At 41.1% G+C, this 13,777-nt stretch overlaps 1 protein-coding gene and 1 long non-coding RNA gene across 3 annotated transcripts in view; one reads left to right on the top strand and one right to left on the bottom strand.

The window, feature by feature from the left end:
* Nucleotides 1–3,402, bottom strand: part of SIAH1 (siah E3 ubiquitin protein ligase 1) — a 21,457-nt gene extending 18,055 nt beyond the window's left edge. Inside the window, exon 1 of one of the 2 annotated variants that reach the window (XM_039558062.1) lies at nucleotides 3,297–3,402. The gene's annotated coding sequence lies outside the window, so the exon portion shown is untranslated. Of the gene's footprint in view, nucleotides 1–2,901; nucleotides 3,099–3,296 lie in introns of those variants that run through there. The other variant, XM_039558064.1, reaches the window with a different exon arrangement.
* Nucleotides 2,032–13,777, top strand: LOC109144231. Its single transcript, XR_002044843.3, has 4 exons — nucleotides 2,032–2,396; nucleotides 5,833–5,915; nucleotides 7,079–7,234; nucleotides 12,927–13,777. It is a non-coding gene; the product is annotated as an uncharacterized LOC109144231 (long non-coding RNA).

Genomic DNA, 13,777 nt, shown 5'->3' with positions numbered 1-13,777 from the left:
TATTTTTAATAGTTGTCCTGGGCATTACAGAAACATGGAATGCAGTTTGGATCAGAATTAGAATCTCTCTCTCTAGTGCCATAAAACTTAAAGACTATTAAATGGGGCATTAATGCTGGGGTTTGTCTTCCTTTACTCCCTTGTACAATTAACAGCTGAACGTACCCTGGCATGATATCAAACAACCCCAAGTCACTAACTTAGGAAGATCTTTGCTTACATGCATTTAAGTGCTAACAGCGAAATCTCAGGTAAACCTGAAGTAACAGCTCATGGTAACAACACAGTATCTACGTGTATCTCCCAATTTCTAGTCCACAATGTGATACTGTACACAGAAAACACACATCAAAATTGCATTTTTATCATGACATGGAACGTTTAGGAAGGGAACAGTACGTACACTTTGAAAAAGAGTAATCCACTTACAACAAATTTTTCTTATTAATGAAACGTTCTTGTTACTGAAAACATTTTATTAAGGCAACAATACGTCTCTGTTGTGTATTTTGTCAAAGTAAAAAAAAAACCAACCAAACAAAAACCTCTTACTATTTTTTCAATCACAATTAGTTTTCACTTTTAAAGCTGATTTCCCTTCAAAAATCAAAGCAACAGAAAAGCAAAAAAATCCAGAAAAAAAAAATCTGCATCTACAATGTTCATGACGTTTAAGACTGTAAACTTTGGAGCTGAGATCCTAAGCTTCAGACACCACGTGATGGTGGAGATGAACTAGAGCCTGGCAGCATCCTCATTTCACTGCTGCTGCTTTCTGCAGTAGGTAGCACCAACAGCACTGACCAGGACTTCAGGTAACCAGTCAGCAGCTGCAAACACAGTGCACACTTTGGCTTTCTGCAGACTGGCTACATGCGCTACAACTGCAGAACTGAGTTCTTGATATGTCAAGAGTTCAAAATATAATTGATTTACCTTGACTACTCTGCTTTAGTTTAGCTCCTAAAAATAAGATAATCGCTAAAGCAAAAAAGACACTAATAATCCATTTGGCAAAACTCAGTCCAGCTTTTAAAGATGACAATTGCAAGACTACAAGCACTATTACAGAAGAAAAATAAAGCAAAGTGATTCTAACTTAAAGTTAAGAACATCATATTTCTAATAGCACTTGCACACACAGTCTTCCAGAAAGTTTCCTCTGAAGACCATCGTTCATAAACCTGTCCTACTTGATTTCTTTGAATTTTCAGACCAAAGAGTTGCTTTTCACATGAACATGCTCATGCTCCCCTTTTTCACATTAGAGGCAGGTGTCTGACACTTAAGTAGGATTTCTTTCTCAATTCACACTAAGCAAAGAGCAGCAACTCTACTCAAACCTAACTATGAAAAGTACTCATGTTATTTAAAGTATTTACTTTCCTTAGTTCACACCTACTTAGCTGGAGCCACTGAATTTCTGAGCTAGCTCCTCTACTACAGTCTAATTAGACGACAGCATTAAAACCTTATCAATAGAAATGACATAGTAACAGTTAAGCTACTTCATCTGGACATGCATTTTCAGGTCAAAAATGCCCTTTGTTCCATCAGGTTCAGAATTCTTGGGTCACAACAGATTTCTAAAACTGTATCACTGATGGAGAGGTCTTATCATTGTGCTTTTCTCTATGATTTTTCACTGCAGTGAAAAGGGCTAAGGCTATTTAAGAACATCAGTTTCCACCGAAATTACCATAATTTTTAGCACTCAATTTTTACTTTAGTTATATTCCCCAAAGTTATTTTCTGCAACTAATTACTAGTCCAGAGAGCCATGCTTTATCCTAAAACCCTCTGTATTAGTGTACCTATACTCCAATACCTCAAGTCATCATGCAGACCAGCTTGATTAAATGAGGGTTGAGAAGAGTCCCTTCCATTTTCCCTCCCCCTCTGGAATGCACCGTGTTAGTCTCAGTTTAGAAAGGAGATAAACAGACAACTGAAACTATGTCCCGAGCGTGGAATATCCCACGTCCTTCATGACCTAGTCCAATTAGCTATGAGCTTCCTAAAAGACACTCGTCTGCCACGTTAAACAAATTAAATCACTTTATCTATTTATTTGCACTATGAGTAGACTGCTCATTACAGAGACAAGGCAATATTCACCCACGCTGGTTGAAAAAGAGGGTGCAAAGAGAATATTGGAGAAATATTGTATTAATATGAGCATAAAAGTGCCACCAGCTCGCCACCGGAAAAGAAACTTGGTTCTTCTCCTGAAGAAATACTTAGGATGCTTTGCCTTTCACTACAAACGCTGTTGTCTCCCGTCCTTTTAAACCGTGGAGAAGGGGAAAGCATGATGGTCTTCAGCCTTTCAATTTTTACGGGGAAGCCGTAGCAGGAGCAAGAATCTCCCTCCCTCTTTGCTCTCACGGGATTAGGTAAGAGACAGCAGCCCTCCCGGGAACGTCAGCGAGGGGCACCCAGCGGCCCATTTACCCCGGCAGCCCGTTCCTGCAGCGGCCGGGCCCACCGGGAGCTCGCAGGGGCCAGGCCGCCTCCTCGGGCCGCGCCGAGCCCGCGGCGCTCCCCGAGCACAAAGCGCGGCGGGGCCGAGGCCGAGGCCGAGACCACAAAGGGGCAGCCCCGGGCCGGGCGGCGCAGACCCGGGCCGGGCCACCGCCTCCGCCTGCACACAATAGCCCGGCGGAAGGGCTCGGGGCCGCCGCTCCCCGCAGGCCCCGCCGCGCCCCGCTCCCCCGAGCCGCGGCCGCCACACAACACCGCCTGCCCGGGCCGCGCTTAGGCCGCGTAGGGGCCTTGTCCCGAGGCCGCCCCGCGGCCGCGCCGGGGCCTCCCGCGGGCGGCGGCGGGGCCCGGGCGGGGGCTGAGGGCCGCGCCGGACGAGCCGCTCCCGCTGCCCCTCGCGCTCCCCACAGCACTCACCTGTGGGCGCCGGGCAGGGCGGGACCCGCTGAGGCGGCCTTGGCTCCCCCGATGGCGGCTCCGTGCGGGCCGACTGCGCTGCACCGCTCCGGCCGAGACGCTCCGTGCGCGGCCCGAGCCCACCGCGCGCTCCCTCCCTCGCTCGCTCGCTCGCTCCCTGAGCCGCGGGCACGCGCCGGCTGCTCCCGAGCGATCCTGCCGCCGCCTCCGCGCGCGCGCGCTCCACGGGCGCGCTCCCGCCAGCGCCCCCTCCCGCGCACGCGTACCCGCGGGCCGCGCTCTGCCCCGCGCCCGGCCGGGAACAAAGGCCGCGCTTCCCTTCCGCGGCTCCCCCGGGATCGCTCCCGTGCCCCGGCCCCGCTCCCGTGCCCCGGCCCGGCAGAGCCGCCTCTCACCTGAGCCGCCGCAGGGCCGCACGGGCCCCTCTAAGCTGGAGAGCCCCGGGCGCTGCCGCGGCCCCGCGGTCGTGGCGGCCCCTCCGTGCCCGGGCAGCGGGAGCGCCCCTGCGCTGGCAGCGAGGATCGGGCACCGCGGCATCCGCAGGCTCCGCGCCGGCGGGGCCACGCGGGGGCTGTCACAAGGGCTCGGAATTGTGTTTTAAAAAATGAAGGAGCCCGCAAAGTGGCCTCTCGCAGAGAGGCCGGGAACGTCCAGCACGGGGGCATTCTGGTGGTTTTAATGGACTGCTAAAAACAAACCCCTCCTCCAGTCTCTGCTCAAAGACTTTGCATAATTCAGGTTAGGTCCCCATCCAGCAATGCCCTAAATACAAATGTAACTTTCAGCACATAAACTGGATGAAATAAATGTAATTACCATTGTGCTTACATATGCTTTGTTGGATTAGGACCATGCTCATCTACTGAAGTTATTCAGAGGTTTGCCAGAGGAGAGATACTGTTTATTTTATTTCCAGTAAAATATTTAAAAATATGTATTTGTGATCTTATTTCCATTTTTTGAATGACTGAAGCATTTTCTTGGCCAGTTTAATTGATTATCCAGATGGTTCTCAATATCCTCCTCATTCTTTTTGATGACCAGTAAAGCACTTCTTTTTGTATAACATTCCTACGTTCAATCTGCCAAGTCTGCTCCTATTCAGAGAACTTTGTGATTAATTTTAAGGCAGATTCTCAGAAATACATCACTGTAGTGATACAGTGCAATATGTACAAAATGCACTCTTTAAGAATCCTCCCAAGTATAGATAATATCAATTATTTGTTGTCAAAGGATGACCAGCTACAGGAGTTTAACTTCTTTGCACATAATTTCTCCCTGCACCGTGTAGCTATGCAGTGGTTATTAAGCCTTTTGCTTTAAGTATTCATGAGGAGTGATACACATGGCAGCGACTGCCAACTCATAGTTGGGCTGACTTACTGCATACTTAAAGAGATATGATAAAGTATTATTTTTATCCTGGATAGAAATGACACGATCCTGAAACAACATATTTCCAATAATACATTTTTTTCCCTACCTTCGATTTTAGTTCAGAGTAGGGCTAATCATTTGATGTATTTTTAAACATGTGGAGGTCTATTCAGCAGTGGTAACTTCTGAAAAAGGTGCTATCCTATAGAGAACAAGGAAAAAAGCAGCTGTAATAGTAGTAGCAGTTAGTATTTTTAGAGATGAGAACCACAGTGCTTATCAGTTCCGGTAATCTGTGTGGTTTTGTACAAAGTATCTCTGTGGTTAACACTTTGATCCTGGAAACACACACTTTTGCTAAAAAAAGACAAGTTGACAGTCTCACAGTCCTGTACCAGATCGATGCATTGCTGGGTAGTCAGTATCAAACAACTGAGTGTAAACAAGCCCTTGCTTTTCCCTGAGTGAAACTAGTTTTTTGAGTAGTGAAAGTAATTAACCTACGGGCTTTTCTTCTCTGACCTTGGCACAGGAACCTCCCAATTCATTCCCATGGTCCTGCTACCGTAGCCCTGCAATGCCTCCAGCTTGCCCACCTGCCTTAACCCCAGTGGCATCACAGCTCACTCATGCCTGTGACTGGAGGTGCTCCAGGTGGAACATCCCATGCAGCTGCTGTGCTTATACCACTGCTCCCTCACGCAGCTCCCACCTTCCTGCTCTTCCAACACGCCAGTCACCATCAGCACCACCACTTAGCTCAGTTTTCCTCCACTGTTCATCAGTACAATTTGCAAGGAGTCACAGGAACTTCAGAGTCTTTGAGTCTTGTTCCTACCTCAAACTGGGGTGTCACTAGCCCACAGGGTGAAGAGTTAGTAGTGAGGGCTGGCTGGAACAGACCCCATGGCAGTGTGGCACAGGCTTCATCACTGTAGGAAAAGAGGGCTAAAAGGGCTCAAAGATGCATCATCTACTCCATGCTCCTGCTCCAAGGTAGGATCAGCTATGCCTTTGTTGTTCCTACCAGATGTTTGTTTAAACAGCTCATAAAAGTCCTCCTACGGCAGAAATGTTTAAACCTCTTTTGATGTTTGCCTGTCCTTACCATTACATTGGTTCTCCACATGATATTTATTTAATCTAAATCTCCCATTATAATTTCAGCTCATTCTTAAAACACTTCTGTGAACACTGAAATATTTTTTTTTCACTCTCCTGGTTTTGAATGCTTTCCTCTTCAGTACGTTGCATAAATTCCTTTCCATCTATAGATCAACACTGCAAGGCCTCTGATTATTCTTGGTTTTGCTGTCTGCATACTCTGTAACTGCTTCTTTCATTGTTTTTGACTATAGCTCTGGCAACTGGGCACAACACTCCATCTGAGGCCCTTTTAAATGTTGAGTAATAAAGGCTGATTCTATGGAAAACCATTAATTTAGCAGTATCTGTTAATATAATAATTTCAAACTGAATTCAGTAGTTTTAACATCAAGTTTTACTAATTATTTATTAATTGACATTACTTTTGTATGCATTTTTTACTAGAAAAAGTACCTACTGTCAGTGTGGAAATGTGTGATACCTCCTGTCCTTGAAGTTATATGGGTATGAAGGCCTTTAGTTTAATGGTATGTTTCCTTGCTTGACAATAACATCTGTAAGCCTTTAGTTTCATTTTATGTAATAAAATTCTATTTTTCTCCTTTAAATTTTAGACAGTATCCTCATTCTTAAAAGTCCTATTATTTCACATTCATTTAGTAAAAGGGATAAACTGGTTCACACTACTTATACAAGTTACTGTAGCATTTTACTAAGTTCATACATTATTATAGTATACATTAATTTTTATGTGAAAAGTCATTGGTGATTATTTTATGCTTCTGTAAAACCCATTTTTGTTTCATGAATGAAGAAAGTATGAGCAACACATAGCAGCATTCTCTTGAGATGAAAAATGATTATCAGTGAATAAATTGGCTGCTCAAATTTTGTATCTGGATTTGATTTCTTAGACAGAAACACTGCTTCTGATCAGTCAGAGTAACACTCAATCCTGGGAGCTAAATGCCTATGCCCTAAGCAAAGCACCCAAACAAACTCATTTCTAAGCTTGTCTGTAACACTGAAGTGAGGAAAAATACACATGCTTAAGTGATTTTTCTACTACAGCTTTTCAAAGTCTCTTAGAGTAATGAACTCATTTTTACCCAGTATCCTATTCTAACTATTTTTTTATTATATATCAAAATGAGAACATTGAAGCCATTAAGAAAACTGAGTACAGTGTGTCCAACAAAACACACTTATTTTTGAGACTTGCCTAATTGAAGTACCCAAAGGTAACAGTACACTAATTAAAAATTAGTTATTACACATATTACAAAAGGACATCTAAGATCTCTACTGATCTCTTCATTCTGCGGTGGGATGACTTTGGGGTTTTTAATTTATATTATTCACTGCCCTGGCTGCAAAGCATCACTATTCCCAAACAGTTTATTTAGGGACCTTCTGACAGCAAGAAAGTGAAAGAATAGCATGACTACTTAAAGGAATTCATTAAAAAAGAAACTTATTTTTTCAGAAAAACATTGATAGCTCTTTCATATGTGTGCTTGAACTGCATATTTTGCATAGTAATAAAATTCTGAGCTAACAAGAACTCCACAAAAAAGCAATTTTGGATATTCTGAATACATTCTTGTATAAACTGTTGAACTAAACCTAGTTTGTAAGAAGGTAATGTAATGAACTTCTATGAAACATGTGCGGTATCCCACTCTCACAGGATTGTTGTCTCCATTGATTTTATTGATAAATACTTCACGTGACAAAAGTCTTGAGGATTTTTTCCTGCAATGCTGCCTCTAACATCTGCAGTATTCAAGCAATTCCCTCAAATTTGGTTTCCACTAAAATCAGTGAACAAGCAAAACTTTCAAAGGTAAGAGCTAAAGTTTCAGAAGGCAAATAGAATCCCAGTCTTAGTATTTTAAATAATAAATGTTTCATTTTGAAGCTCATGTTTTGTTAGACTGGTTGGGTTTGATGGTCCTGATGTATCAGCTGAGGTTATTGAGCTCCACCGAAATATTTGTGATCAACTTATTTCTAGGCAATTATTACCTTGGAGTTTTAGGAGGGAAGCAAGTGACTGTGTGCCAGTATGGGTGACATAATTAATATAAATTCTGTTTTAAAACACGCTCTGATTTTTCAAGGCAGCAGGAGTACGCTCTTAGCCACAGAAAGAGCCAGCCACAGTATTGTCCTCCTGAGGATCAGTATGAATCCAAGGAGAGGCTTAGGACCATCAAGTTATTTTGCAAAAAATCTATAACTAGTCACTAGACAAAATAAAATTTCAATCAGCCCTGATCTATTTTTTAGATTCCAGATAACTAAGTTTAAAAGCCTTTAAAACCAATTGAAATCTCCCAAATCATCTGGGTCTTACTATGTAAATATGCAGTCTTCATGTAAATTCTTCTGAGTGAAAAATGAGATGTGTAATTACATAGCATTATATAGTGTTGGAGAAATTCTGTGGTCACGTAGCACATGATAATGTGTAGAAATTGGTTCATAACTACATGTCAATTCATTAAGCCAACTACGGGATGGAAAACTGATTTTAAAATAGTGTGAAACATGTATAATAACTTTTCCAGTTTTGAAATTTTAATGTCTGTAAGGTTGAACAAGGGTTTTTGAGGATTTTCTTTTGGTAAGCTTCTTGGGAGGTTATGGCTGGGTGGAAGAAATTAGTCTTGCACCATGCCATGAAGAACAATACTGGCAAGTCATATGTAATTAGAAACAATAGAAAGTAGTAAGTCATCCATTAAACAGGTTGGTTTTTTGGTGGATTTTTTTTGTTGTTGTTTTAAGTCTGGGACTGTTACCAGATGTGAATTACTTTGACAGATGATATCTATATACAAATAATCAGGTGCCAGCTAAAGCCTAAACATTATATAAAAAGTCCTGTACCAGACTCAGTACATCTTTCATTTAATACAGAAACAAACAGCAAACAGTGTATGGAAACACCTGTAGCTGGCACAAATAAGTTAGTTTGCTGAGGTATAGTCCTATACCAAGCACATTGAAGGTAGTTTTTCTCTAAATTCTTACACGTTGTTTCATTATACTGTTACTCATTGTTCAGGCAAAGAGCCAACATTTTGAGCCTTCCTAAAATGAGAGACCCATATAGGATTTAGGTATGTCTTTGTCATAAGCCTATTTATGAAATATGCCATGAACATACTGGAGAGAAAAAGGAAGTGTCATGGCTTTCCTTGCTTACAAATCCCATTTTTGCTTTTGTGAAATACCTCTGACAGAGGCCAATGGCTCCTCTTCAAGTTTTCTGATGAGAAAACATGCACTAATCCCCCTTTTCTGTACTTGCAACGAATCTCCCAAGGCACATGATTAACACCTTGCTCAGATCCTGCCACGTCTACCAGCTCCTACTGGTTCTAGTTCTCTCAGTACACATAAATGTTTCATTGTTCTCCTGTTCAGCCTTTACTTACTGACTGTACTCAGGCCCGTGACTGAGCACAGGCACAAACATTTGCCAGAAAAGGAGCATTTTGAGAACACCTCCAAAGAAAATGGTCATGCTTCCACTCTTTCTCCTCTTTTCTTCCTCTCTCCCTACAAACAGGGACAAAAAGTCTCCTGGTTTTCATTTTCTGTATGAATCAGTAAGAATGGGAGCACTACCATGGGGAGGCCTGGACAAAGAAGAAAGGTTTGCATTCAGCTTTCATTGAAGGGTGATTGGAGAGTTTTGAATTTTCCTGTTAGTAATTTTTCAGCAAAGTTCTCATGGTCACCAAGATACAAATGCAGCAAGATCATACAGTACAGTAAGGGTCAACTTTATTCCCATTCCTATTTCTGTTTAAAATAGGTCTTAAAAGCATTATCAATGTCAAAGACTTGTCACCAGAAATATATCAGCAAATTATGTACTGGATAAATATAACACCTTACATTAGGTGTTTTGGGAACAGTGCAAAATAAGGATATTTATTGTCAGGTATCCTTTGCCATTCAACATTCCTGTTAATTTTACTGGGAGATAGTCCCAGCAGACACCACAGAGCATAATGAGGATTATAAAATCAGAGTGGGTGAAGCACTGAAGAAGCTGTCAGCCTCAAAGAAATCTGATTACATGCATTATCCCTGACACTTCTGATTTACCAGAGAAGGGGGAAAATTACAAGAGATAACATTCTGGTTTTCACACCTGAGTACAGAGAAAGCTCGAGGCATTATAATGTTCTTTGATATAAATGCCTAATTCATTCTGCACGCATATTTTTTCCTTCCTACTGTCATATCATTTACCATTGTGGCACCTCTGTTTCCAGCCTCCCTATAGATTGCTGGTGCTACACAGGAAAGCTTTTGAGGTACAGGCTTCTTTTTATTCAGTAAGGATGTTTTAACAGTGTTGTAAGAAAAAGGGAAAAAATAATTAAAACAGTCTGGTTTGCAACAGCATGATTAAAAAAAATGTAATATGACAAGAAAAGGTTCACCATCCTAATTAGAATGGTGACACTAACCATCAATAATGTCACCATAGTTTTCCCTACTGAAAATACTGGGGTTTTAACTCCTGTTATTTCTTGTTGGTTTGGGTTTTGGGGATGGGTTTTTTTTCTCTCAGTTGTCTGGAGAGGACAGCTCCCTGGCCAAGGTGAAAGGCTTTTGTAACATTATTAGACTTGATTCATTAAAGATTAGTCATTTACACCAAAGTAAGCCCAAAACTGAATGTAAAATCTCTGAGGTAGTTATAAATAAATCCATACTTCTTTTGATTATTTTGCACATTTGCTTAAAATGAAAAGCTCTTGGGAAGATCACACATTTGCAGAGCTGCCTGAGAGAAAATTTATAGCTTGTCAGCTGCATAAAGATATCATCTTCCAAAGTATTTTTGGGTGACATGGTAACAACATTCAATAAGATATTAAACAGAAATCCTTTGCAAGCTGTGCCTGTGTTCACTGTGATACTGCTAAAAAGTTTATTTCTCTCTAAATGGAAGAAAGCAAGTACATCATTTGAACATCTGCACAGTGAAACACACGTCCTTTTTCATAATTATGGAGCAGATTCTGTCCTGGCTGGCCCAGCAGGGATAAGGTGAAGCACTGCACAGTGCGTTTGTTACCACAGGGATCCTGCAGACAGGATTGGATTCCAACAGGCACACCCCAGGGAGGCACTTTAAGACATGATAAAATACTACAGCCCTGTCTGCCTGTTTGGCCTTATATACAGTGCCAGGGAAACCTGCAGTAATGCCATCTTCTTTCTTTGACTAATGTGCCACTGAAGCTATCATATCAAGTGGAGATCTGCAGTCTCAATCTTCCTATTTCTTAATATATTGTTTTAACACATGCTTCCTTAAAAATTCTGAAAAGAGTGCTAATGCAAAAATCCCTGGTTTGTTTAGACGAGCTTAAGCTCCAGGACATGGGAATTTCTTGCTGCAGAGCTATTCTTGCTGTTGGCCATCCTACACATTCAGAAAGTTTGAATGGGTGGCAGGGAAATCTACTGCCATGGCAATAAAATCAATCCTCTCCGTATGTATTCTAAACTACACTATTCAGGGACAATTCTCAAACAAAGTGACTCCAATAGTTTCAACAAACACGTCCCTTTAGTCATCACATCATAGATAATAATTTTCACAATCAATAAATTTCATCCATGAGCTTCCAATAAATGGTCCTTAGAAGAGTATTACAATGGGGAGGTCTGGAATGTGACTATCCTGGTAACTAACCAAAGCAGAATCTTCCCCAGCTGCACATCGAAGCAGCTGTAAAACTGCTTTTAGCAAGGAATTAGAGTTAATTCAGAAAATACAACTATGACCCTATCAATTTTCTCCTCATTGTTGACTGTACAGTTCCTACAGGGCTGCATCCAAAATTTTGGGGTTTTGTTGTGGAGGGTTTTTTTTTGAGGCAGAGATAAATTTTAGCATATTCCTGGAAAACAGGAATTAACTTCTTGATTCCTATTACTAAATCTGCCACCTCTCCTCCTTTCCAATTTCATTTTGACAACAATGGCTGCTCTCTTTTCAACTGTTTTATTCCACTATTCAGGTTCAGATTTTTGAATTGGGCATTGTGCTTTTCACAGTTGCAAATCTTCCTTTTTCTTTTTAGTTGTGAAGTCCATTAAGAAACTACTTTAAGCCATGTCCACTCTTCACCTTTTTCCTCCTTTTTTAACCGGTGTTTACCATAAGCTCTCAGTTTTATTGTCACCTTCCTGATTGCCGTCTACCAATTAGACATTGAAAAGCAAAAGGGTGTCTGGAGTTTCCATCAAGGAGAAGGTACCCCCTGGGAATGAAAAACAACCCCTGGCTGCTGCATCTGCTGAATTCTAATGGAAATGAATTTAATCTGGTTAGAGGATAGACACTGGGGCTTATTAGTGCCAGAGGCCCTCTGAACTGTGTATATGCTTATCATAAATCCTCACGAACTATTTTAAATTTCATTTATCTTTGGAGCTTTCTAGTTCTATAACTTTGTTATAACGTGGTGCTTAATGAAACCATAACCCTTCTTACTATGCAAAACCTCTTTCAACATGATTTTATTAGAGTATAAACTAAAACCAACACAAGTAGGAACAGGGTGGTGGGGAGGTACCTGTTTATGTCAGTACCACTAAATACATGGTCCCAGCAGCCTAAGCTTGTATCTGACAAGCCCATAACCATGTTTAAAATACTGTTCCCAAAACCCACTTATCCCAAAGAGGGTGGTGACAGGACTGTATCCTAGGAAGGAGATAAATCTCTACACATTAACAATACAAATTAAGCAGGGAGGTTATCAATCACATCTCTTGTGCTGATGGAGGAAAAAGCAACCAATTCTTGGTGTGAGACCCTTTTCTAAGCCATTCCCAATTTTTCACATTTTTACTTTGAGTTTTGAACTGCAGTTGCAGTGATGTCAAGATGTAAAGATGTGATCTGACTTAACACACTTAAAACACTAAGCAACTAACTAATTTCAGCCAGTAGGCAAAGAAATTCTGGTTTCTCTGTCTTTCAAATTAGTTGCTGTATGATGGGGTTTTTTTGGTTCACCCGCAGACACTAGCTTAGACCAAGTGCTGTAATACATATTATTACTTGTATAGACAAGTTACAAGGCTAATCTAAAAAAAATATCATTTGCTGTTTTGGAGATCTGACATGTTATTTCCTAGATCAAAAAGATTATGTTATCTACAACAAACTATGAGTTATGTATGCATTACACTCTTTTAGCAGTCTACCAAGTTTCAACTAGACAAGTGTAACCTGGGAATGCTCTGATACATCTCCTTTTGCACATATTTAATAAAACATTACCTGTCTTCCATATTCTAGGATACCCCAAATTCAGACAATTAACAAGAAAAGCAAAATAGGGCCTGAGATCCTATGTCTCTATTTCCATTAGCAGATTCCGTGTGGCCTGGAGGAAGTTGGAATAGCCACTGCAGTTCCCAATTGTAATTTTTGTCTCCGTGTGTGTGTTAAAATAAAGACTGATATGTTTGATTTGCTCTCCTTGCAGTACCTACAAAAGGACTATGAAAAATCTAACTCTTCATGACCATAATTCATGGAATAACCCTTCTGAACAGCCAGGACATTAGAATATTGATGGACACTTATCCTTCTGATGTCACAGAAGTTACCTGCAAAAAAACCCCCTGACTAAGATGTACATACTCAGCCCACACAGCCCTCAGCTTTTGTGATGGAAGACTGAATTTAGTTCTTTCTACTATACAGACTGCTACTGGCTACTTCTTCAAATTACAAAACCCTAAAATGTATTAGGTAAAAATATGTGGTTGGATTTTCAGATGCCTTTGATCATAGACACCTTTAGGTAGCATTAACAGTATCAATTCCAGTTTTGCACCAGCCTAAATTAGATAGGCAATGCTTTGTTTATTAAATGCACCACGCCTATGGATCCTAATCACGTGCCTGGGCTTCAGTGTGCCAGTTGTTCAATGAATATAAAGTTAGGAGGACACTTCATGTCCTACATATACTTTCATATAAGATGGGAGAGTGAAAAGAGAATACAGAAGAAAGTGGCAGGACCAAAAAAGCAAGCAATATAGGAAGTAGTACAGTATATGACATCCTGATATTTATCTTTTGTTTTCTAGGCATGACAAAAAAAAAAACAAACCAAACAAAAAAGGACAAAAGGTTTGCTGGGATGTGAATGAAACCAACAGTTTTGCAGGTTTGCAAACCCTCATTCGAAGCATGAGGAGGTGCATAAGAAAAACATAAACATTTGAATTGAGTAACTAAAAAGGCATCGATCCTACTGTGTTGAGGTTATTGGAAAAAGGATTTAACCATTCAGTACCACTGAGAGTTGACAGACATTAACGGAGGGGC

The sequence above is a fragment of the Corvus cornix genome, chromosome 11, assembly GCF_000738735.6.
Source record: "Corvus cornix cornix isolate S_Up_H32 chromosome 11, ASM73873v5, whole genome shotgun sequence".
Taxonomy (NCBI): Eukaryota; Metazoa; Chordata; class Aves; order Passeriformes; family Corvidae; genus Corvus; species Corvus cornix.
This window is presented reverse-complemented; position numbering and strand designations above follow the sequence as displayed.